At 46.3% G+C, this 24,065-nt stretch overlaps 1 protein-coding gene across 1 annotated transcript in view; it reads left to right on the top strand.

Annotated features, from left to right (window-relative positions):
* The window catches only part of LOC110532812 (guanine nucleotide-binding protein G(t) subunit alpha-2), a 107,504-nt gene that overhangs the window by 58,404 nt on the left and 25,035 nt on the right, over positions 1-24,065 (top strand). The gene's annotated exons all lie outside the window — the stretch shown is intronic.

Raw genomic sequence — 24,065 nt, 5'->3', positions numbered from 1 at the left:
ATCACAGTCAGCCCACTGACACACCTATCAGATCACAGTCAGCCCACTGACACACCTATCAGATCACAGTCAGCCCACTGACACACCTATCAGATCACAGTCAGCCCACTGACACACCTATCAGATCACAGTCAGCCCACTGACACACCTATCAGATCACAGTCAGCCCACTGACACACCTATCAGATCACAGTCAGCCCACTGACACACCTATCAGATCACAGTCAGCCCACTGACACACCTATCAGATCACAGTCAGCCCACTGACACACCTATCAGATCACAGTCAGCCCACTGACACACCTATCAGATCACAGTCAGCCCACTGACACACCTATCAGATCACAGTCAGCCCACTGACACACCTATCAGATCACAGTCAGCCCACTGACACACCTATCAGATCACAGTCAGCCCACTGACACACCTATCAGATCACAGTCAGCCCACTGACACACCTATCAGATCACAGTCAGCCCACTGACACACCTATCAGATCACAGTCAGCCCACTGACACACCTATCAGATCACAGTCAGCCCACTGACACACCTATCAGATCACAGTCAGCCCACTGACACACCTATCAGATCACAGTCAGCCCACTGACACACCTATCAGATCACAGTCAGCCCACTGACACACCTATCAGATCACAGTCAGCCCACTGACACACCTATCAGATCACAGTCAGCCCACTGACACACCTATCAGATCACAGTCAGCCCACTGACACACCTATCAGATCACAGTCAGCCCACTGACACACCTATCAGATCACAGTCAGCCCACTGACACACCTATCAGATCACAGTCAGCCCACTGACACACCTATCAGATCACAGTCAGCCCACTGACACACCTATCAGATCACAGTCAGCCCACTGACACACCTATCAGATCACAGTCAGCCCACTGACACACCTATCAGATCACAGTCAGCCCACTGACACACCTATCAGATCACAGTCAGCCCACTGACACACCTATCAGATCACAGTCAGCCCACTGACACACCTATCAGATCACAGTCAGCCCACTGACACACCTATCAGATCACAGTCAGCCCACTGACACACCTATCAGATCACAGTCAGCCCACTGACACACCTATCAGATCACAGTCAGCCCACTGACACACCTATCAGATCACAGTCAGCCCACTGACACACCTATCAGATCACAGTCAGCCCACTGACACACCTATCAGATCACAGTCAGCCCACTGACACACCTATCAGATCACAGTCAGCCCACTGACACACCTATCAGATCACAGTCAGCCCACTGACACACCTATCAGATCACAGTCAGCCCACTGACACACCTATCAGATCACAGTCAGCCCACTGACACACCTATCAGATCACAGTCAGCCCACTGACACACCTATCAGATCACAGTCAGCCCACTGACACACCTATCAGATCACAGTCAGCCCACTGACACACCTATCAGATCACAGTCAGCCCACTGACACACCTATCAGATCACAGTCAGCCCACTGACACACCTATCAGATCACAGTCAGCCCACTGACACACCTATCAGATCACAGTCAGCCCACTGACACACCTATCAGATCACAGTCAGCCCACTGACACACCTATCAGATCACAGTCAGCCCACTGACACACCTATCAGATCACAGTCAGCCCACTGACACACCTATCAGATCACAGTCAGCCCACTGACACACCTATCAGATCACAGTCAGCCCACTGACACACCTATCAGACCACAGTCAGCCCACTGACACACCTATCAGATCACAGTCAGCCCACTGACACACCTATCAGATCACAGTCAGCCCACTGACACACCTATCAGACCACAGTCAGCCCACTGACACACCTATCAGATCACAGTCAGCCCACTGACACACCTATCAGATCACAGTCAGCCCACTGACACACCTATCAGATCACAGTCAGCCCAGTGACACACCTATCAGATCACAGTCAGCCCACTGACACACCTATCAGATCACAGTCAGCCCACTGACACACCTATCAGATCACAGTCAGCCCACTGACACACCTATCAGATCACAGTCAGCCCACTGACACACCTATCAGATCACAGTCAGCCCACTGACACACCTATCAGATCACAGTCAGCCCACTGACACACCTATCAGATCACAGTCAGCCCACTGACACACCTATCAGATCACAGTCAGCCCACTGACACACCTATCAGATCACAGTCAGCCCACTGACACACCTATCAGATCACAGTCAGCCCAGTGACACACCTATCAGATCACAGTCAGCCCACTGACACACCTATCAGATCACAGTCAGCCCACTGACACACCTATCAGATCACAGTCAGCCCACTGACACACCTATCAGATCACAGTCAGCCCACTGACACACCTATCAGATCACAGTCAGCCCACTGACACACCTATCAGATCACAGTCAGCCCACTGACACACCTATCAGATCACAGTCAGCCCACTGACACACCTATCAGATCACAGTCAGCCCAGTGACACACCTATCAGATCACAGTCAGCCCACTGACACACCTATCAGATCACAGTCAGCCCACTGACACACCTATCAGATCACAGTCAGCCCAGTGACACACCTATCAGATCACAGTCAGCCCACTGACACACCTATCAGATCACAGTCAGCCCACTGACACACCTATCAGATCACAGTCAGCCCACTGACACACCTATCAGATCACAGTCAGCCCACTGACACACCTATCAGATCACAGTCAGCCCACTGACACACCTATCAGATCACAGTCAGCCCACTGACACACCTATCAGATCACAGTCAGCCCACTGACACACCTATCAGATCACAGTCAGCCCACTGACACACCTATCAGATCACAGTCAGCCCACTGACACACCTATCAGATCACAGTCAGCCCACTGACACACCTATCAGATCACAGTCAGCCCACTGACACACCTATCAGATCACAGTCAGCCCACTGACACACCTATCAGATCACAGTCAGCCCACTGACACACCTATCAGATCACAGTCAGCCCACTGACACACCTATCAGATCACAGTCAGCCCACTGACACACCTATCAGATCACAGTCAGCCCACTGACACACCTATCAGATCACAGTCAGCCCACTGACACACCTATCAGATCACAGTCAGCCCACTGACACACCTATCAGATCACAGTCAGCCCACTGACACACCTATCAGATCACAGTCAGCCCACTGACACACCTATCAGATCACAGTCAGCCCACTGACACACCTATCAGATCACAGTCAGCCCACTGACACACCTATCAGATCACAGTCAGCCCACTGACACACCTATCAGATCACAGTCAGCCCAGTGACACACCTATCAGATCACAGTCAGCCCACTGACACACCTATCAGATCACAGTCAGCCCACTGACACACCTATCAGATCACAGTCAGCCCACTGACACACCTATCAGATCACAGTCAGCCCACTGACACACCTATCAGATCACAGTCAGCCCACTGACACACCTATCAGATCACAGTCAGCCCACTGACACACCTATCAGATCACAGTCAGCCCACTGACACACCTATCAGATCACAGTCAGCCCACTGACACACCTATCAGATCACAGTCAGCCCACTGACACACCTATCAGATCACAGTCAGCCCACTGACACACCTATCAGATCACAGTCAGCCCAGTGACACACCTATCAGATCACAGTCAGCCCACTGACACACCTATCAGATCACAGTCAGCCCACTGACACACCTATCAGATCACAGTCAGCCCAGTGACACACCTATCAGATCACAGTCAGCCCACTGACACACCTATCAGATCACAGTCAGCCCACTGACACACCTATCAGATCACAGTCAGCCCACTGACACACCTATCAGATCACAGTCAGCCCACTGACACACCTATCAGATCACAGTCAGCCCACTGACACACCTATCAGATCACAGTCAGCCCACTGACACACCTATCAGATCACAGTCAGCCCACTGACACACCTATCAGATCACAGTCAGCCCAGTGACACACCTATCAGATCACAGTCAGCCCACTGACACACCTATCAGATCACAGTCAGCCCACTGACACACCTATCAGATCACAGTCAGCCCAGTGACACACCTATCAGATCACAGTCAGCCCACTGACACACCTATCAGATCACAGTCAGCCCACTGACACACCTATCAGATCACAGTCAGCCCACTGACACACCTATCAGATCACAGTCAGCCCACTGACACACCTATCAGATCACAGTCAGCCCACTGACACACCTATCAGATCACAGTCAGCCCACTGACACACCTATCAGATCACAGTCAGCCCACTGACACACCTATCAGATCACAGTCAGCCCACTGACACACCTATCAGATCACAGTCAGCCCACTGACACACCTATCAGATCACAGTCAGCCCACTGACACACCTATCAGATCACAGTCAGCCCACTGACACACCTATCAGATCACAGTCAGCCCACTGACACACCTATCAGATCACAGTCAGCCCACTGACACACCTATCAGATCACAGTCAGCCCACTGACACACCTATCAGATCACAGTCAGCCCACTGACACACCTATCAGATCACAGTCAGCCCACTGACACACCTATCAGATCACAGTCAGCCCACTGACACACCTATCAGATCACAGTCAGCCCACTGACACACCTATCAGATCACAGTCAGCCCACTGACACACCTATCAGATCACAGTCAGCCCACTGACACACCTATCAGATCACAGTCAGCCCACTGACACACCTATCAGATCACAGTCAGCCCACTGACACACCTATCAGATCACAGTCAGCCCAGTGACACACCTATCAGATCACAGTCAGCCCACTGACACACCTATCAGATCACAGTCAGCCCAGTGACACACCTATCAGATCACAGTCAGCCCACTGACACACCTATCAGATCACAGTCAGCCCACTGACACACCTATCAGATCACAGTCAGCCCACTGACACACCTATCAGATCACAGTCAGCCCACTGACACACCTATCAGATCACAGTCAGCCCACTGACACACCTATCAGATCACAGTCAGCCCACTGACACACCTATCAGATCACAGTCAGCCCACTGACACACCTATCAGATCACAGTCAGCCCACTGACACACCTATCAGATCACAGTCAGCCCACTGACACACCTATCAGATCACAGTCAGCCCACTGACACACCTATCAGATCACAGTCAGCCCACTGACACACCTATCAGATCACAGTCAGCCCACTGACACACCTATCAGATCACAGTCAGCCCACTGACACACCTATCAGATCACAGTCAGCCCACTGACACACCTATCAGATCACAGTCAGCCCACTGACACACCTATCAGATCACAGTCAGCCCACTGACACACCTATCAGATCACAGTCAGCCCACTGACACACCTATCAGATCACAGTCAGCCCACTGACACACCTATCAGATCACAGTCAGCCCACTGACACACCTATCAGATCACAGTCAGCCCACTGACACACCTATCAGATCACAGTCAGCCCACTGACACACCTATCAGATCACAGTCAGCCCACTGACACACCTATCAGATCACAGCAAAATCACAGTCTACTTGAACAATAGTCAATCATGAGGCATCAAAGCCAAAGGAACTGAGTCATATTAAGACATGCTATAGATGGAAGGAAAGTAGTGTAGAAACCTACCAGAAAACAATTAGGCAACAACAAATTCAATCCCTTCTAGACAACGTACAAAACGTTCCACTGTAATAGTGAAGGTGTAAACTTGGCAGTAGAAAACCTAAACAGTATATTTGATATCTCAGCTTCCCTATCAAATCTAAAAATGTCAAGCAGACAACTTCAGAAAATTAACAACAATAACAATTGGTTTGATGGAGAATGCAAAAACCTAAGAAAGAAATTGAGTTGGTCCCCCTTTGTTGCTATAACAGCCTCCACTCTTCTGGGAAGGCTTTCCACTAGATGATGGAACATTGCTGCTATAACAGCCTCCACTCTTCTGGGAAGGCTTTCCACTAGATGATGGAGCATTGCTGCTATAACAGCCTCCACTCTTCTGGGAAGGCTTTCCACTAGATGTTGGAACATTGCTGCTATAACAGCCTCCACTCTTCTGGGAAGGCTCTCCACTAGATGATGGAACATTGCTGCGTAGACTTGCTTCCATTCAGCCACAATAACATTAGTGAGGTCAGGTACTGATGTTGGGCGATTAGGCCTGGCTCGCAGTTAGCGTTCCATTTCATTCTATGGAGTTGAGGTCAGGGCTCTGTGCAGGCCAGTCAAGTTCTTCCACACCGATCTCGACAAATAATTTCTGCATGGACCTCACTTTGTGCACGGGGGCATTGTCATGCTGAAACAGGAAAGGGCCTTTGCCAAACTGTTGCCACAAAGAATCATCTAGATTGTCATTGTATGCTGTAGCATTAGGATTTCCCTTCACTGGAACTAAGGGGCCCAGACCAAACCCTGAAAAACAGCCACAGACCATTATTTCTCCTCAGCAAGTAGCGTTCTTTTGGCATCCACCAATCACAGATTTGTCTGTTGGACTGCCAGATGGTGAAGCATGATTCATCATGCCAGAGAACGCGTTTCCACTGCTCCAGAGTCCAATGGCGACGAGCTTTACACCACTCCAGCCGACGCTTGGCATTGCACATGGTGATCTTCGGCTTGTGTGCGGCTGCTCAGCCATGGAAACCCATTTCATGAAGCTTCCGACTAACAGTTATTGTGCTGAGTTGCTTCCAGAGGCAGTTTGGGACTCGGTAGTGAGTGTTGCAACCGAGGACAGATGATCTTTACACACTACGCGCTTCAGCACTCAAGTCCTGTTCTGTGAACCACTTCGCGGCTGAGCTGTTGTTGCTCCGAGACGTTTCCACTTCACAATAACAGGACTTATAGTTGACCGGGACCGCTCTAGCAGGGCAGAAATTTGACAAACTGACTTGTTGGAAAGGTGGCATCCTCTCACGGTGCCACGTTGAAAGTCACTGAGCTCTTTAGTATCGACCATTCCACTGCCAATGTTTGTCTATGGAGATTGCACGGCTGTCAACAATGAGGGGGCTGAGTCAAATTATTTGAAAAGGTATCCATATACTTTTGGCCATGTAGTGTACAGTGGGGCAAAAAAGTATTTAGTCAGCCACCAATTGTGCAAGTTCTCCCACTTAAAAAGTGAATGGTACATAGTTGAATGGTACACTTCAACTATGACAGACAAAATGAGAAAAGAAATCCAGAAAATCACATTGTAGGATTTTTAATGAATTTATTTGCAAATTATGGCTGAAAATAAGTATTTGGTCAATAACAAAAGTTTCTCAATACTTTGTTATATACCCTTTGTTGGCAATGACAGAGGTCAAACGTTTTCTGTAAGTTTTCACAAGGTTTTCACACACTGTTGGAGGGCCTACAGCAGCACCTAGATCTTCTGCATAGATTCCGCCAGACCTGGGCCCTGAAAGTAAATCTCAGTAAGACAAAAATAATGGTGTTGCAGGACCACAAATACAAATTCCATCTAGAATCTGTTGCCCTAATCTGAGCACACAAAAAAATATACATATACAGAGAGAGAGATGTAGAGAGAGAGAGAGAGAGAGAGAGAGAGAGAGAGAGAGAGAGAGAGAGAGAGAGAGAGAGAGAGGAGATATGTAGAGAGAGAGAGAGAGAGAGGAGATATGTAGAGAGAGAGAGAGAGAGAGGAGATATGTAGAGAGAGAGAGAGAGAGAGAGCAAGAGAGAGAGAGAGAGAGAGAGGAGATAAGTAGAGAGAGATACAGAGAGAGGAGATATGTAGAGAGAGAGAGAGAGAGAGGAGATATGTAGAGAGAGAGAGAGAGAGAGAGAGAGGAGATATGTAGAGAGAGAGAGAGAGATATGTCGAGAGAGAGATATGTAGAGAGCGAGCTTCTCTTTTGAGGTAAAGCCAGGGTGGCAGGCCAGCCTGTGGTAAAAGATTGAGTCACTGGACTAGAAGATCTCTCTCTCAGGGGCAGGTGGAGGGTAGATGACTCACTAGACTAGCATAGACAGACATGTTATTACAGAGATCTATCATCTAGAAGATATTATTCCACTCTGTCTATGGGGAAGCTTAAACCTTTAGCTCATTAACACATAAATGCCTCATGTCAGAATAGAAACCTGCAGAAAGACACATTACATTAGTTTATATAATTGCAGGATCAGTAGCTTTCAGCAACATTCACAGCATAGTCCAGTCCCTCTTTGTCCCATATAGTCCAGTCCATCTTAGTCCCATATAGTCCAGTCCATCTTAGTCCCATTTAAGGACGTTTCGTGACAATCACAAGAGCAGCCGCTGAACCGATTTGACAGCTCCTCCAACGCAGATACACCCCCTGCACACCAAAATAACAACAACGGGTGCATTTGAGTGGCTGAAGTAACTGAGGAGTTGACCCAGGGGAGACGCACACCTGTTGTTTCCAGCAAAGCATGTGACAAATACAGTTTGATTTGAATTGCAGTGTTGTGTTCTGACAATGAGGAGGCCTCTTACATCACACTCAGTCAATGAGTGTGTGGTGAACGAGCTCCCTCTTGGTGAGTGGGTAGACAAGTCCAGGCCCTAGTTTCTACAGATTCTGACAAGTCCAGGCCCTAGTTTCTATAGATTCTGACAAGTCCAGGGCCTAGTTTCTATAGATTCTGACAAGTCCAGGCCCTAGTTTCTATAGATTCTGACAAGTCCAGGTCCTAGTTTCTATAGTTTCTGACAAGTGTCAAATGTTTGCAGACGAGAGAAGTATGATATTGAAGAGTCTGTGAATGGAAAATGTTGCAATTGATCGTGCTCCGGACTTCCTTGAGTGTTAGGGTGAAGGAGGTTGAGGTGTCAAGGATCAAGGCTGCTCAGCGGATCTCTTACGTGGAGGCAGTGAAGAGAGTCGAAGGGGCAAGAGACAACAGCGTTGAAGATATGGCAGTGGAGGCATTGCAACCATTTGCTAGTGTTTTAAGTCAATTGAGTGATCTGGATACCCTCATTGTGAAGAAGGTGGATTTTGTTGTATTTATAGCCACAGTGATTAATTGCACAAATGTCTGGACATCAAGAAGCTGGACTTCGCTATATCTGCAGTCGAGAAGTTTTGGGGCTCCAAGACTTCACGGCAGAACCACTGCAAGGACTATTGGCGCAAGGAATCGTTGTTTTGCAGTGTTAGCTGGTTAACGACATGGAGCAGCTAGAGAACAGATCTGAAACTTAAAGACAACGTTGAAGAACAAGGGAAAAGCGGTTCAAGCAGCGTTTCACACTCTATCTGACGGCGAGCTGAAAAAGACGACGCACAGAAGGTCGCACCGTTTCTCACAGTACCTGGCTTGGACGCCATTAATGTCTACAACAGCTTTCAGATAACAGATCAGGAGCAAGCAGATTAGCCAAATGTCTCTATTTTTGTACTCCCAGAAGAAACTAAACATCTGAGAGGTATGTTTTAAACAGTAGATGTCAGAATGAAACAAATAATGTTGTTATTATGGACTTAAAACTGAAATGTCAGTTGTGTAATTTCAGTCAAATTGCAGACTCAGTGTTACGAGATAGAATTTTCATGGGGGGTGAGTGTCACGGACGTTGGTGGATGAAGGTGAGGACCAAGGTGCAACGTGTTCATGTTTTTTATTCGAAACTGAACACTAAAATGCAAAACAACAAAGAACACAACCGAAACAGTTCTGTCTGGTGCAGACCCAAAAACAGAAAGCAACCACCCACAACTGACAGTGGGAAAACAGGCTACCTAAGTATGGTTCTCGATCAGAGACAACGGAAGACCGCTGTCCCTGATTGATAACCATAACCGGGCAAAACATAGAAATACAAAACCTAGACAAACAAACATAGAATGCCCACCCACATCACACCCTGACCAAACAAAAAATAGAAACATACAAAGCAATCTACGGTCAGGGCGTGACAGTGAGAGACAAGGGGATGAGAAAAAGTTACATGGTGAGAGTGAATTGACACTAGAAAGAGCAATCAATGCAAATGTGTCAAGCTAGAGAGAGTAATTGTAAGGGATGATGTCCCATAACTTAATACCATATAAACTCAGAATTATCAGTTACTAATACAAAGTTGTCTCTGCTAGGCAGAGTTCAGCTTATTGTGTTATCGGCAGTTAGTTTCCCTATCCTTCTTCCTCTATTTGCTATCATGTGCTTGCAGAAGTAAGACTGGAGCATAGCATCAACAGGAAACTGGCTTAGTTCCCTTTAACCATCTGTTACCAACAGTATAGTTCAAGACACAGGCATATGACTTGTACGATTGATCTCTTAATGCACTTGTTATGTGTCGACCACTGATCCTTAGTCTCAAGCTAAAACATAAAGCGTTGTACTTTTGTAATTACAGGTGTTCCTAAGAAACAGTTAACACATAGTATGTCTTTTCCACGCCCAAGCGTCTTCCTATAATGTACAGATATTAATATAATTCCTTACAGTTACTCAGAGTCAGTTACGGTCAATGGACAGTGGTGTTCTTAGTGACACCGTATGGATAATAAACCCTCCTCCTCACAGCTGCCCATGTCCTTTAATGTTGATGTGGTTGTTACTGACAAGAAGCACATGGCTGAGCTCTTTAATCACCACTTCATTAAGTCAGGATTCCTATTTGACTCAGCTATGCCTCCTTGCCTGTCCAACACCTCCTCCTCTCCCACCGCTTCTAATGCGACTATCCCCGATGCTTCTCCCTCTTTTCCCCAGCCCCGCTACAAAGTTTCTTCCTGCTGGTAGTCACTGAGTCTGAGGTGCTAAAGGAGCACCTTAAACTGGACCCCCAAAAAAACATCTGGGTCAAATGGTTTAGACCCTTTCTTCTTTAAGGTTGCTGCCCCTACAATCGCCAAGCCTATTTCTGCCCTTTTTATCCTGGCTCTCCTCTTTGGGGAAGTTCCCATTGCTTGTAAGGCAGCCACGGTTAGTCCTTTATTGAAAGGGGGAGATCAAGCTGATCCTAACTGTTATAGGCCTATTTCTTTTTTGCTCTGTTTACCAAAAGTGTTGGAAAAACGTGTCAATAATCAACTGACTGGCTTTCTTGATGTCTATAGTATTCACTCTGGTATGCAGTCTGGTTTCTGCTCAGGTTATGGATGTGTCACTGCAAACTTAAAGGCCCTCAATGATGTCACCATTGCGCTTGATTCTAAGCAATATTGTGCTGCTTTTTTATTGACTTGGCCAAAGCTTTTGATACTGTAGACCATTCCATTGTGGGCCGGCTAAGACGTATTGGTGTCTCTGAGGGGTTTTTGGCCTGGGTTGCTAACTACCTCTCTCAAAGAGTGCAGTGTATAAAGTCAGAACAACTGCTGTCTCAGCCACTGCCTGTCACCAAGGGTGTACCCCAAGGTTCGGTCCTAGGCCCCACGCTCTTCTCAATTTACATCAACAACATAGCTCAGGCAGTAGGAAGCTCTCTCATCCATTTATATGCAGATGATACAGTCTTTTACTCAACTGGCCCCTCCCGGGATATTGTGTTAAACGTTCTACAACAAAGCTTTCTTAGTGTCCAACAAGCTTTCTCTGCCCTTAACTTAACCTTGTTCTGAACACCTCCAAAACAAAGGTCATGTGGTTTGGTAAGATGAATGCCCCTCTCCCCACAGCTGTGATTACTACCCTGAGAATTTAGAGCTTGTAGTCAACTCATACAAGTACTTGAGAGTATGGCTAGATGGTACACTGTCCTTCTCTCATCACACATCAAAGCTGCAGGCTAAAGTTAAATCTAGACTTGGTTTCCTCTATCATAATCGTTCCTCTTTCACCCCAGCTGCCAAACTAACCCTGATTTCTCCCGGATACCCTAGACCCACTCCAATTCGCATACTGCCCCAACAGATCCACAGATGACGCGATAGCAATCGCACTCCACACTGCCCTTTCCCACCTGGACAAAGGGAACACCTATGTGAGAATGCTGTTCATTGACTACAGCTCAGCGTTCAACACCATAGTGCCCATGAAGCTCATCATTGAGCTAAGGACCCTGGGACTAAACACCTCCCTCTGCAACTGGATCTTGGACTTCCTGATGGGCCACCCCCAGGTGGTAAGGGTAGGTAACAACGCATCTTCCACGCTGATCCTCAACACCGGGGCCCATCAGGGGTGTGTACTTAGTCCCCTCCTATACTCCCTGTTCACCCACGAAACTGGCAGTGTGGTGTCAGGACAACAACCTCTCCCTCAATGTGAGAAGGACAAAGGAGCTGATCGTGGACTATGGGGAAAGGCGGGCCGAACACATCCCCATTAACATCAATGGGGCTGGAGCGGAGCCAGTCGAGAGTTTCAAGTTCCCTGGTGTCCACATCACCAGCGATCTATCATGGTCCAAACACACCAAGACAGTCGTGAAGAGGGAATGGCAGAACCTTTCCTCCTCAGAAGACTGAAAAGATTTGGCATGGGTCCCAATATTCTCAAAAAGTTCTGTTCTGCATCCGACCGTAAGGCGTTACAGAGGGTAATGCGTACGGCTCTGTACATCACTGGGGCCAAGCTTCCTGACATCCAGGACCTACATACCAGGCGATGTCAGAGGAAGGCCCTAAAAGATGTCAGAGACTCCAGTCACCCAAGTCAAATACCTTTTTCTCTGCTACCGCACGGCAAGCGGTACCGGAGTGCCAATTCTAGGACCAAAAGACTCCTTATCAGCTTCTACCCCCAAGCCATAAGACTGCTGAACAATTAATCAAATGGCCACCGGACTATTTACAACGACCCACTTCCTCCATTTACCTACATGTACACTGCTGCTACTCGCTGTTTATTATTTATGCATAGTCACTTTACCACTACCTACATGTACAAATGACCTCTAACCTGTACCCCTGCACACTGACTCGGTACCGGTTCCCTCTGTAATACAGCCTCGTTACTGTTATGTTGTTGTGTTACTTTGAATATTTTTTTTACTTTAGTTTATTTAGTAAATATTTTCTGAACTCTTCTTGAACTGCACTGCTGGTTAAGGGCTTGTAAGTAAACATTTATTTGTGGGAACTTGTTGTATCTGGCGGATGTGACAAATAAAGTTTGATTTGATTTGATTCAGATGACCATCCTACCCAGAGCTAGATTATGAAGATGTGATTTATAGATCGGCAGGTAAGGGTGCTCTCGAGCGGCTAGATGTTCACCGCCTGTTATGGCAACTGCTCCGCCCACAACCGTAAGGCTCTCCAGAGGGTAGTGAGGTCTGCACAACACATCACCGGGGGCAAACTACCTGCCCTCCAGGACACCTACACCACCAGATGTCACAGGAAGGCCAAAAAAGTTAATCAAGGACAGCAACCACCCGAGCCACTGCCTGTTCACCCCGCTATCATCCAGAAGGCGAGGTCAGTACAGGTGCATCAAAGCTGGGACAGAGAGACAAAACAGCTTCTATCTCAAGGCCATCAGACTGTTAAACAGCCATCACTAACATTGAGTGGCTGCTGCCAACACACTGACTCATCTCTATCCACTTTAATAATACAAAATTGGATGTAATAAATGTATCGCTAGCCACTTTGAACAACGCAACTGTGAATGATATTTACATGCCCTACACAACTCATCTCATATGTACTCTATACCATCAACTGCATCTTGCCTGTGCCGTTCGGCCATCGCTCATCCATATATTTTTATGTACATATTCTTATTCATTCCTTTACACATGTGTGTATAAGGTAGTTGTTGTGAAATTGTTGGAAATTGTTGGATTACTTGTTAGATATTACTGCATGGTCGGAACTAGAAGCACAAGCATTTCGATACACTCTCATTAACATCTGCTAACCATGTGTATGTGACAAATACAAATTAATTTGATTCGTTCTTTACCATTCGGCCATCAGATTTGTCACCGATGCTCCTTAAACAACTTCTTGGTGACAGGGGGTAGTATTTTGAGGTCACTCTCTTTTCATTGGGAATTCAGATTTCTAAGGGACCTTCTTGCAGTTCCTATCACTTCCACTGGATGTCAACAGTCTTTAGAAACTGGTTGAGGTTTTTCCTTTGTGTAATGAAGAAGTACGGCCATATTGAACGAGGGTAACTTGAAGTGTACTGATAGATAGAGGCGCGTGAACAGAAAGCTAGCTACAGTTTGTTTTCCTCTTGTATTGAACACAGATCATCCCGTCTTCAATTTATTGATTATTTACGTTAAAAAAACTTAAGTTGTATTACAAAAGTAGTTTGAAATGTTTTGGCAAAGTTTACAGGTAACAGATATTTTGTAGTCACGTTGCGCAAGTTGGAACCGATGTTATTCTGGATCAAACGCGCCAAATAAATGGACATTTTGGATATATATCGACGGAATTAATCGAACAAAAGGACCATTTGTGATGTTTATGGGACATATTGGAGTGCCAACAAAAGAAGCTCGTCAAAGGTAAGGCATGAATTATATTTTTATTTCTGCGTTTTGTGTCACGCCTGCAGGGTTGAAATATGCTTATCTCTCTTTGTTTACGGAGGTGCTATCCTCAGATAATAGCATAGTTTGCTTTCACCGAAAAGCCTTTTTGAAATCTGACATGTTGGCTGGATTCACAACAAGTGTAGCTTTAATTTGGTATCTTACATGTGTGATTTAATGAAAGTCTGATTTTTATAGTAATTTATTTGAATTTGGCGCTCTGCAATTTCCCTGGCTTTTGGCCAGGTGGGACGCTAGCATCCCACATATCCCAGAGGGACACATCACTGCACTCTATACTCTTCTGTAAACTGGTCATCTCTGTATACCCGTTGCAAGACCCACTGGTTGATCCTTATTTCTAAATCCCTCTTAGGCCTCACTCCCCCCTATCTGAGAGATCTACTACAGCCCTCATCGTCCACATACAACACCCGTTCTGCCAGTCACATGTGGTTAAAGGTCCCCAAAGCACACACATCCCTGGGTTGCTAGTCTTTTCAGCTCGCTGCAGCTAGTGACTGGAACGAGCTGCAACAAACACTCAAACTGGACCGTTTTACCTAAATCTCTTCATTCAAAAACTCCATCATGAATACTCTTACTGACAGTTGTGGCTGCTTCGTGTGATGTATTCTTGCCCTTTGTGCTGTTGTCTGTGCCCAACAATGTTTGTACCCTGTTTTGTGCTGCTACCATGTTGTGCTTCTGCCATGTTGTGTTGCTACCATGCTGTGTTGTCATGTGTTGCTGCCTTGCTATGTTGTTGTCTTAGGTCTCTCTTTATGTAGTGTTGTCTCTTTTGTCCTATATTGTTATTCAATTTATTTTTATTTTTAATCCCAGCTTCCGTCCCCACAGGAAGCCTTTTTTTTGCCTTTTGGTAGGCCATCATTGTCAATAAGAATTTGTTCTTAACTGACTTGCCTCGTTAAATAAAGGTTAAATGTATATATATATTTTAATAAAACAGGTGGAGCATAATAAAAAAGGAAGAGCTAAACGACTTCAAAGGACAGAGCCGACAGCAGCCGTCAGCGCACTTCAGGGGACCAGCGCTCGTGCGGCGACTACGGAGGACAGCACAGACCTCTCCAGTGCCCAGCATCTATAAAAGAGTGTCACAACTGTGGCATGAATAACCAAATGCAGGAAGCGGAGACAACAAAATACAGTACACTGTACGATGAGGGTGCTTTGGGTGACCTCTTTGTGGGAACAATCACACTTGCAGGACCAGAGGAGGACTGGACTGCTACCTACAAGACTAATGGACCAGACACACCTACAGGACCAGAGGAGGACTGGACTGCTACCTACCAGACTAATGGACCAGTCACACCTACAGGACCAGACGAGGACTGGACTGCTACCTACCAGACTAATGGACCAGACACACCTACAGGACCAGAGGAGGACTGGACTGCTACCTACCAGACTAATGGACCAGTCACACCTACAGGACCAGAGGAGGACTGGACTGCTACCTACCAGACTAATGGACCAGTCACACCTACAGGACCAGAGGAGGACTGGACTGCTACCTACCAGACTAATGGACCAGACACACCTACAGGACCAGAGGAGGACTGGACTGCTACCTACCAGACTAATGGACCAGACACACCTACAGGACCAGAGGAGGACTGGACTGCTACCTACAAGACTAATGGACCAGTCACACCTACAGGACCAGATGAGGACTGGACTGCTACCTACCAGACTAATGGACCAGTCACACCTACAGGACCAGAGGAGGACTGGACTGCTACCTACCAGACTAATGGACCTGACATTGTGTTCAAACGTGACCCTGGATCACAGGTCAACATCATTCCACAAACTGAATTGACCCTGGATCACAGGTCAACATCATTCCACAAACTGAATTGACCCTGGATCACAGGTCAACATCATTCCACAAACTGAATTGACCCTGGATCACAGGTCAACATCATTCCACAAACTGAATTGACCCTGGATCACAGGTCAACATCGTTCCAGAAACTGAATTGACCCTGGATCACAGGTCAACATCGTTCCAGAGACTGAATTGACCCTGGATCACAGGTCAACATCGTTCCAGACACTGAATTGACCCTGGATCACAGGTCAACATCGTTCCAGAAACTGAATTGACCCTGGATCACAGGTCAACATCGTTCCAGAAACTGAATTGACCCTGGATCACAGGTCAACATCGTTCCAGACACTGAATTGACCCTGGATCACAGGTCAACATCGTTCCAGACACTGAATTGACCCTGGATCACAGGTCAACATCGTTCCAGACACTGAATTGACCCTGGATCACAGGTCAACATCGTTCCAGACACTGAATTGTTACGGTTACAGGTAAAACCAGTGGTGAACACAAAACAAAGGAGAAGACTGGAAGATTACAGTGGTGAAGCAATTGCCGCTTCAGGGACATGAACATTGGTGCTGGAGGGAGATGATCTCACAAGGTTTCGTTTGTCATAGTAAAGAGAGAAATAAATAGCCATCTTTGGGTTAAAGTCATGTAACTTACTGGGTCTAGTAAAACAGGTTCATATGGTGAAATGACTAATGTTGGGATGCATATGCTGATGTTTTCCAGGGAAGGTTCATATGCTGATGTTTTCCAGGGAAGGTTCATATGCTGATGTTTTCCAGGGAAGGTTCATATGCTGAAATGACTAATGTTGGGGATGCATATGCTGATGTTTTCCAGGGAAGGTTCATATGCTGATGTTTTCCAGGGAAGGTTCATATGCTGATGTTTTCCAGGGAAGGTTCATATGCTGATGTTTTCCAGGGAAGGTTCATATGCTGATGTTTTCCAGGGAAGGTTCATATGCTGATGTTTTCCAGGGAAGGTTCATATGCTGATGTTTTCCAGGGAAGGTTCATATGGTGAAATGACTAATGTTGAGGATGCATATGCTGATGTTTTCCAGGGAAGGTTCATATGCTGATGTTTTCCAGGGAAGGTTCATATGCTGATGTTTTCCAGGGAAGGTTCATATGCTGATGTTTTCCAGGGAAGGTTCATATGCTGATGTTTTCCAGGGAAGGTTCATATGCTGATGTTTTCCAGGGAAGGTTCATATGCTGATGTTTTCCAGGGAAGGTTCATATGCTGATGTTTTCCAGGGAAGGTTCATATGCTGATGTTTTCCAGGGAAGGTTCATATGCTGATGTTTTCCAGGGAAGGTTCATATGCTGATGTTTTCCAGGGAAGGTTCATATGCTGATGTTTTCCAGGGAAGGTTCATATGCTGATGTTTTCCAGGGAAGGTTCATATGGTGAAATGACTAATGTTGAGGATGCATATGGTGATGTTTTCCAGGGAAGGTTCATATGCTGATGTTTTCCAGGGAAGGTTCATATGCTGATGTTTTCCAGGGAAGGTTCATATGGTGATGTTTTCCAGGGAAGGTTCATATGCTGATGTTTTCCAGGGAAGGTTCATATGCTGATGTTTTCCAGGGAAGGTTCATATGCTGATGTTTTCCAGGGAAGGTTCATATGCTGATGTTTTCCAGGGAAGGTTCATATGCTGATGTTTTCCAGGGAAGGTTCATATGCTGATGTTTTCCAGGGAAGGTTCATATGCTGATGTTTTCCAGGGAAGGTTCATATGGTGAAATGACTAATGTTGAGGATGCATATGCTGATGTTTTCCAGGGAAGGTTCATATGCTGATGTTTTCCAGGGAAGGTTCATATGCTGATGTTTTCCAGGGAAGGTTCATATGGTGAAATGACTAATGTTGAGGATGCATATGCTGATGTTTTCCAGGGAAGGTTCATATGGTGATGTTTTCCAGGGAAGGTTCATATGCTGATGTTTTCCAGGGAAGGTTCATATGGTGAAATGACTAATGTTGGGATGCATATGGTGATGTTTTCCAGGGAAGGTTCATATGGTGATGTTTTCCAGGGAAGGTTCATATGCTGATGTTTTCCAGGGAAGGTTCATATGGTGATGTTTTCCAGGGAAGGTTCATATGCTGATGTTTTCCAGGGAAGGTTCATATGGTGATGTTTTCCAGGGAAGGTTCATATGGTGAAATGACTAATGTTGAGGATGCATATGGTGATGTTTTCCAGGGAAGGTTCATATGGTGATGTTTTCCAGGGAAGGTTCATATGCTGATGTTTTCCAGGGAAGGTTCATATGCTGATGTTTTCCAGGGAAGGTTCATATGGTGATGTTTTCCAGGGAAGGTTCATATGGTGATGTTTTCCAGGGAAGGTTCATATGCTGATGTTTTCCAGGGAAGGTTCATATGCTGATGTTTTCCAGGGAAGGTTCATATGGTGAAATGACTAATGTTGAGGATGCATATGGTGATGTTTTCCAGGGAAGGTTCATATGCTGAAATGACTAATGTTGGGATGCATATGCTGATGTTTTCCAGGGAAGGTTCATATGCTGATGTTTTCCAGGGAAGGTTCATATGCTGATGTTTTCCAGGGAAGGTTCATATGCTGATGTTTTCCAGGGAAGAGGAACACTCAAGGTGCAGAACAACATGGAGTTAGAGAATCCACATAGACCAGTGATCCATGTACCTAGAAAGGTCCCATTATCACTAAGAGACCAGCTAACAGCAGAGATACTGTAGACCAGTGATCCATGTACCTAGAAAGGTCCCATTATCACTAAGAGACCAGCTAACAGCAGAGCTACTGTAGACCAGTGATCCATGCACCTAGAAAGGTCCCATTATCACTAAGAGACCAGCTAACAGCAGAGATACTGTAGACCAGTGATCCATGTACCTAGAAAGGTCCCATTATCACTAAGAGACCAGCTAACAGCAGAGATACTGTAGACCAGTGATCCATGTACCTAGAAAGGTCCCATTATCACTAAGAGACCAGCTAACAGCAGAGATACTGTAGACCAGTGATCCATGTACCTAGAAAGGTCCCATTATCACTAAGAGACAAGCTAAAAGCAGAGATACTGTAGACCAGTGATCCATGTACCTAGAAAGGTCCCATTATCACTAAGAGACAAGCTAACAGCAGAGATACTGTAGACCAGTGATCCATGTACCTAGAAAGGTCCCATTATCACTAAGAGACAAGCTAACAGCAGAGATACTGTAGACCAGTGATCCATGCACCTAGAAAGGTCCCATTATCACTAAGAGACAAGCTAAAAGCAGAGCTACTGAGGCTAGAGGCCTTAGATATCCTAGACAAAGTAGATGAGCCTACTGAATGGGTCCACTCACTAGTAATAGTTGAGAAGGAAGACGGATCCATACACAGTCTGAGCGAGCTAACAGAACTAAACAAGTATGTAAAAAGCAAACACTTTCAGCTGCCTACCAGTGGGGAATGTGAGGACAGAAGTACAGGAAGCGAATATTTAATAAATAACAAACAAGAAACAAAAAAACAAAAAAGGACAGCGTTTGGACAGGGGAAACAAAACAACATTAATGTAGACACAGGTGGGGAAGAAACTGAGGAAGTGACAGATATAGGGGAGGTAATCAATAATGTAATAGAGTCCAGGTGAGTCCCATGAAGCGCTGATGCGTGTACCGATGGTGACAGGTATGCGTAATGATGGGCCACCTGGCGCCATCGAGCGGCAGAAGGGGGGGAGCGGGAGCAGTACCTCACCCCCTGACGGGCAGGCTAAGGCGTGGAAACCCAACAAGCCGGCTGAAGCGTGGAAGCCTGACGAGCCGGCTGAGGCATGGGAGCCTGATGAGTTGACTGAGGCATGGGAGCCTGATGAGTTGACTGAGGCATGGGAGCCTGACGAGCCGACTGAGGCATGGGAGCCTGAGGTGCCGGCTGGGGCATGGGAGCCTGACGAGCCGACTGAGGCATGGGAGCCTGAGGTGCCGGCTGGGGCGTGGGAGCCTGACGAGCCAGCTGAGGCATAACATGGCATGGGAGCCTGCCGAGCCAACCGAGGCAAGAAAATCAGCTAAGACATGGAAGCCCGACGACCCAGCTGAGGCATTCCCGGTTCCTTCGGCAGCGGCACCCGGACCCGACGTCACCAACCCCAACAAAAAAAATCCCTGATACCTCCAATATCGGTGTCTGCATTCTGTGAGGACAGACGCTGGGAGATGAGAAGCAAGTAGAGGGAGTGAATATTTAATAAATAACCGACATTAAACAAAACAAGGACTGCGTCTGGACAGGGGAAACAAAACAACATTAATGCAGAAACAGGGAAGAAACTGAGGAAGTGACAGATATAGGGGAGGCAATCTATAAGGTAATAGAGTCCAGGTGAGTCCCATGAAGCACTGATACGCGTAATGATGGTGACAAGTGTGCGTAATGATGGGCCAGTCTGGTGCCCTCGTGCGCCAGAGTGGGGGAGCGGGAGCAGGTGTGACAGGGAGATATTCGGGGACATATTAGGGGCTCAATACTTCTCAAAGCTAGACGCCTCCTCAGGGGTTTGGCAGATCAGTCTAGACAATGAGAGGTCAAGGATTTGTACTTTCAAATACTCCTTTTTTGTAGGTACTCATTTAAAAGGCTCCAGTTTGTTCTCAATTCATTACCAGAAGTCTTTCATAGGCCAGTCTGACAGATATCTGAGAGTGTGCCAGGCACCACAGTGTCCATTGATGTGTTGGTATTATGGGGTCAGAAAACTTGAAAAAAAAGGAAAGCCGTTCACTCTAGGAGCTCAGATGCAAAAATGTAAATGTCCAACGTTTGGACAGGCAAGCTGTCTTCATCAGGGTACAGTCACAAACACTACGGGATGACTCGTTTATATAGTGTCAAAAGACACACACACAGGTGTCTGTAAAAATGGCCAAGTATGGCCTAATATCATTGGTTAATGCTCAAATATTAAAATGGCATACAAAGAACAGCATACAAAAAAACAAATGGATAGCATACGATCATAGATTCATTTTAGACTACACTAGCTTACAAACAATTACAATGGCAAAGTCACAATAATCACAAGAATGGCTTCAGATCAAAGTCTACGTTGAGACCGAAGGGAGCGAGGGTCTTTAAATTAAAGATCCAGGCAGCCTCTCGTTTTAACAATAAATCATCAAGGTCACCCCCTCTCCTAGGGAGGGTGACATGTTCGATGCCAATATAACGCAGAGACGAAATCGAGTGGTTTGCTTCCAAAAAGTGGGCCGCAACTGGGTAAGTCGGGGTCAGAGCACAACACAACGTTGAAAGCAGCACTTGATCTGGCCAGAGCTAATGGGCGAAACCTAAACGCAGACAAACGGGAATTCAGAAATACAGAAATAACCTTCTTGGGTGAAAAACGAACATGTGAAGATGTTCAGATAGACCAGAGCTAAGTGACTGCCATCACGAACATGCCACCGCCTACCGATCAAGAGGGTGTACGAAGGTTCTTAGTAAGTATGGTTAACTATGTGGGCAAATTTGTACCACATCTGCTCCTGCTACGCCCTCTGGTGGTCATCCGGTGTATTCTTAACCTGCAGTTACTCCCCCAGTACACACACTCTCACTATCTCTCTTCCTCCATCTCTGTGTGATTGTGTGGTTGGAGACAGGTGTGCAAGAGTCAGAGCAAATCCCTTCCAGCTGCAACTCGTTCCATAATCAAGACCTCTTAACAAATACTCAGTCCTGCCACTTCCACTCTGCCAGATCGTAATCTCTGCTCAGTCAGTTCATAATCTAGCTATTTATGATTATTCAAGATCCTGTTACGCTGCTGTGCCTGTTTCCCTGCCTGACACCGTTATCCTATAATTGCAGTTACCGCTCTGTCTCTATCTCCTGTTCCACATCTCACCACCCAACTACTCTGGATTTTACTCATCACCACTATCTTGGATTCTCCTCAGGATCTGTTTACCCTGTTCTGTCTGCTCTTGGGTTCCCCCGGTGTCGCCCCGCTTAACAACGAGTCAGATGAGAAGTGTACTGTGTAAAAACTACAGAGTGGTGTTGGAACAGTAATCCCCAGGAAGAGTTGGAGCAGCTCAAGGCATTAATCATGCACGCTCCAGTACAGAGGTTCAATGATGAAAATCTCATCAGAAGCCTCTAAAGCAGGTTTAGGTGCAGTGTTGTTACAGCAGTATGGCACTAGATGGCGCCCAATAGCAAATGCCTCCAGTGCTCTGGCAACTTCTGAGTGTAATTATGCTCAGATTGAGAAAGAGGCATTGGCACTGTCATATGCGTGTGAGGAAACTCCATGTGTTTATCTATGGTAAAAACAATGTGGGCCCGAAACAGATCAGAAACCTTTGGTTACTATTGCAAAGAAGTGTCTAACATTCACACCACCAAGGCTACAGAGACTGTTTCCAAAACTTCTGAAATATGACTTGCAACTCGAGTACAGACCAGGGGGAAAAAAAATGTGTTAGTGGCAGACACATTTATCCAGAGTTTTTGAAAGGTCACAACCAAACCGGATACACGAGCAGGACAAGACCGTACATGTAAAACCTTATCAGAAAGAGTTGCACAGTCGCGGATGAAATGTGGACTGTTATTTCACGCACTGCCGCAGAAGATAAATGTTTGTTAAAGGTGATTGAAGCCATAACATGTAGGTGGTCTGTACAAGCTATACTCTACCCTTATGGTCAATACAGGAATGAGATATCTGTACTGGATGGAATTATGTCTAAGGGTTCAAGAAGTGTGCTACAGAAAAACATGCAGACCCCCCCCCCCCCCCCCCCCCCAAAAAAAGACGTACAGAAGCAGTGTTATTTTGACCCAAGATGAACGCAGACATAGAGCAGACAGTCAGAGCCTGTGGAACATGCCAGAAATACAGGTCAAAACAGAGCAAAGAGACAATGTGAGTTGGGGAAAAAGAGATATTGAGACCATGGAGAATAGATCTCTTTTCTGTTGAGGGCAAGAACTATGTTCTACTGATGGGCTATTACTCTCATTAGCCAGAGAGCTTTGCTGAAGGACACTACTGTTAGTCAAGTGATTACTCACATGAAGTCATTCTTTGCTCGTCCATTGGGGTCGCAGAGGTAGTTCGTACGGACAACACCTCACAGTTTAGCTTTCGGTGATTTTTGTTACACTGCAAATGTTCAAGCGTGTCACGTTGACCCCACTGTATCCGCAGTGCAATGGGTTAGTCGAAAGAATGGTGTCAAAACAGTTTATTAAGGAAGCTCTCGACTCAAAGACGGACTCGAATCTAGCTTTGTTAAACTACAGGGCTACTCCACTGAAACATGGTCTTGTTTCCTGCAGAGCTGTTGTTCAAAATAGGAAACTCAAAACTAGGCTGCCAGTACTCCTGGAAACAGAAGGATGACAAGGACCCTTTTTAACAAACGGGGAGAAAATAATGAACAGAAAAGACACTATGACAAAAGGGATCCAAGGTGCTCGGTAAAATCAGTCCAAACGATCGAGTGAAAATGCATGATGGGAAAACCCGGAGCGTTGAGGCCCGTGCGGTGAAAACCGTGGCAACCAGGTCACATGATGTAATGATACCTGAGGGGGTTACGTACAGGAGAAATAGGATACGCTTGTTCCACTTACCTGAGCGTGAGCAAACAGACAGGC

The sequence above is a fragment of the Oncorhynchus mykiss genome, chromosome 9 (assembly GCF_057628025.1).
Source record: "Oncorhynchus mykiss isolate SJ-2025 chromosome 9, ASM5762802v1, whole genome shotgun sequence".
In the NCBI taxonomy this organism is placed as follows: domain Eukaryota; kingdom Metazoa; phylum Chordata; class Actinopteri; order Salmoniformes; family Salmonidae; genus Oncorhynchus; species Oncorhynchus mykiss.
Note: the sequence above shows the minus strand (reverse complement) of the source record. Positions and strands in the feature narration are given on the sequence as shown.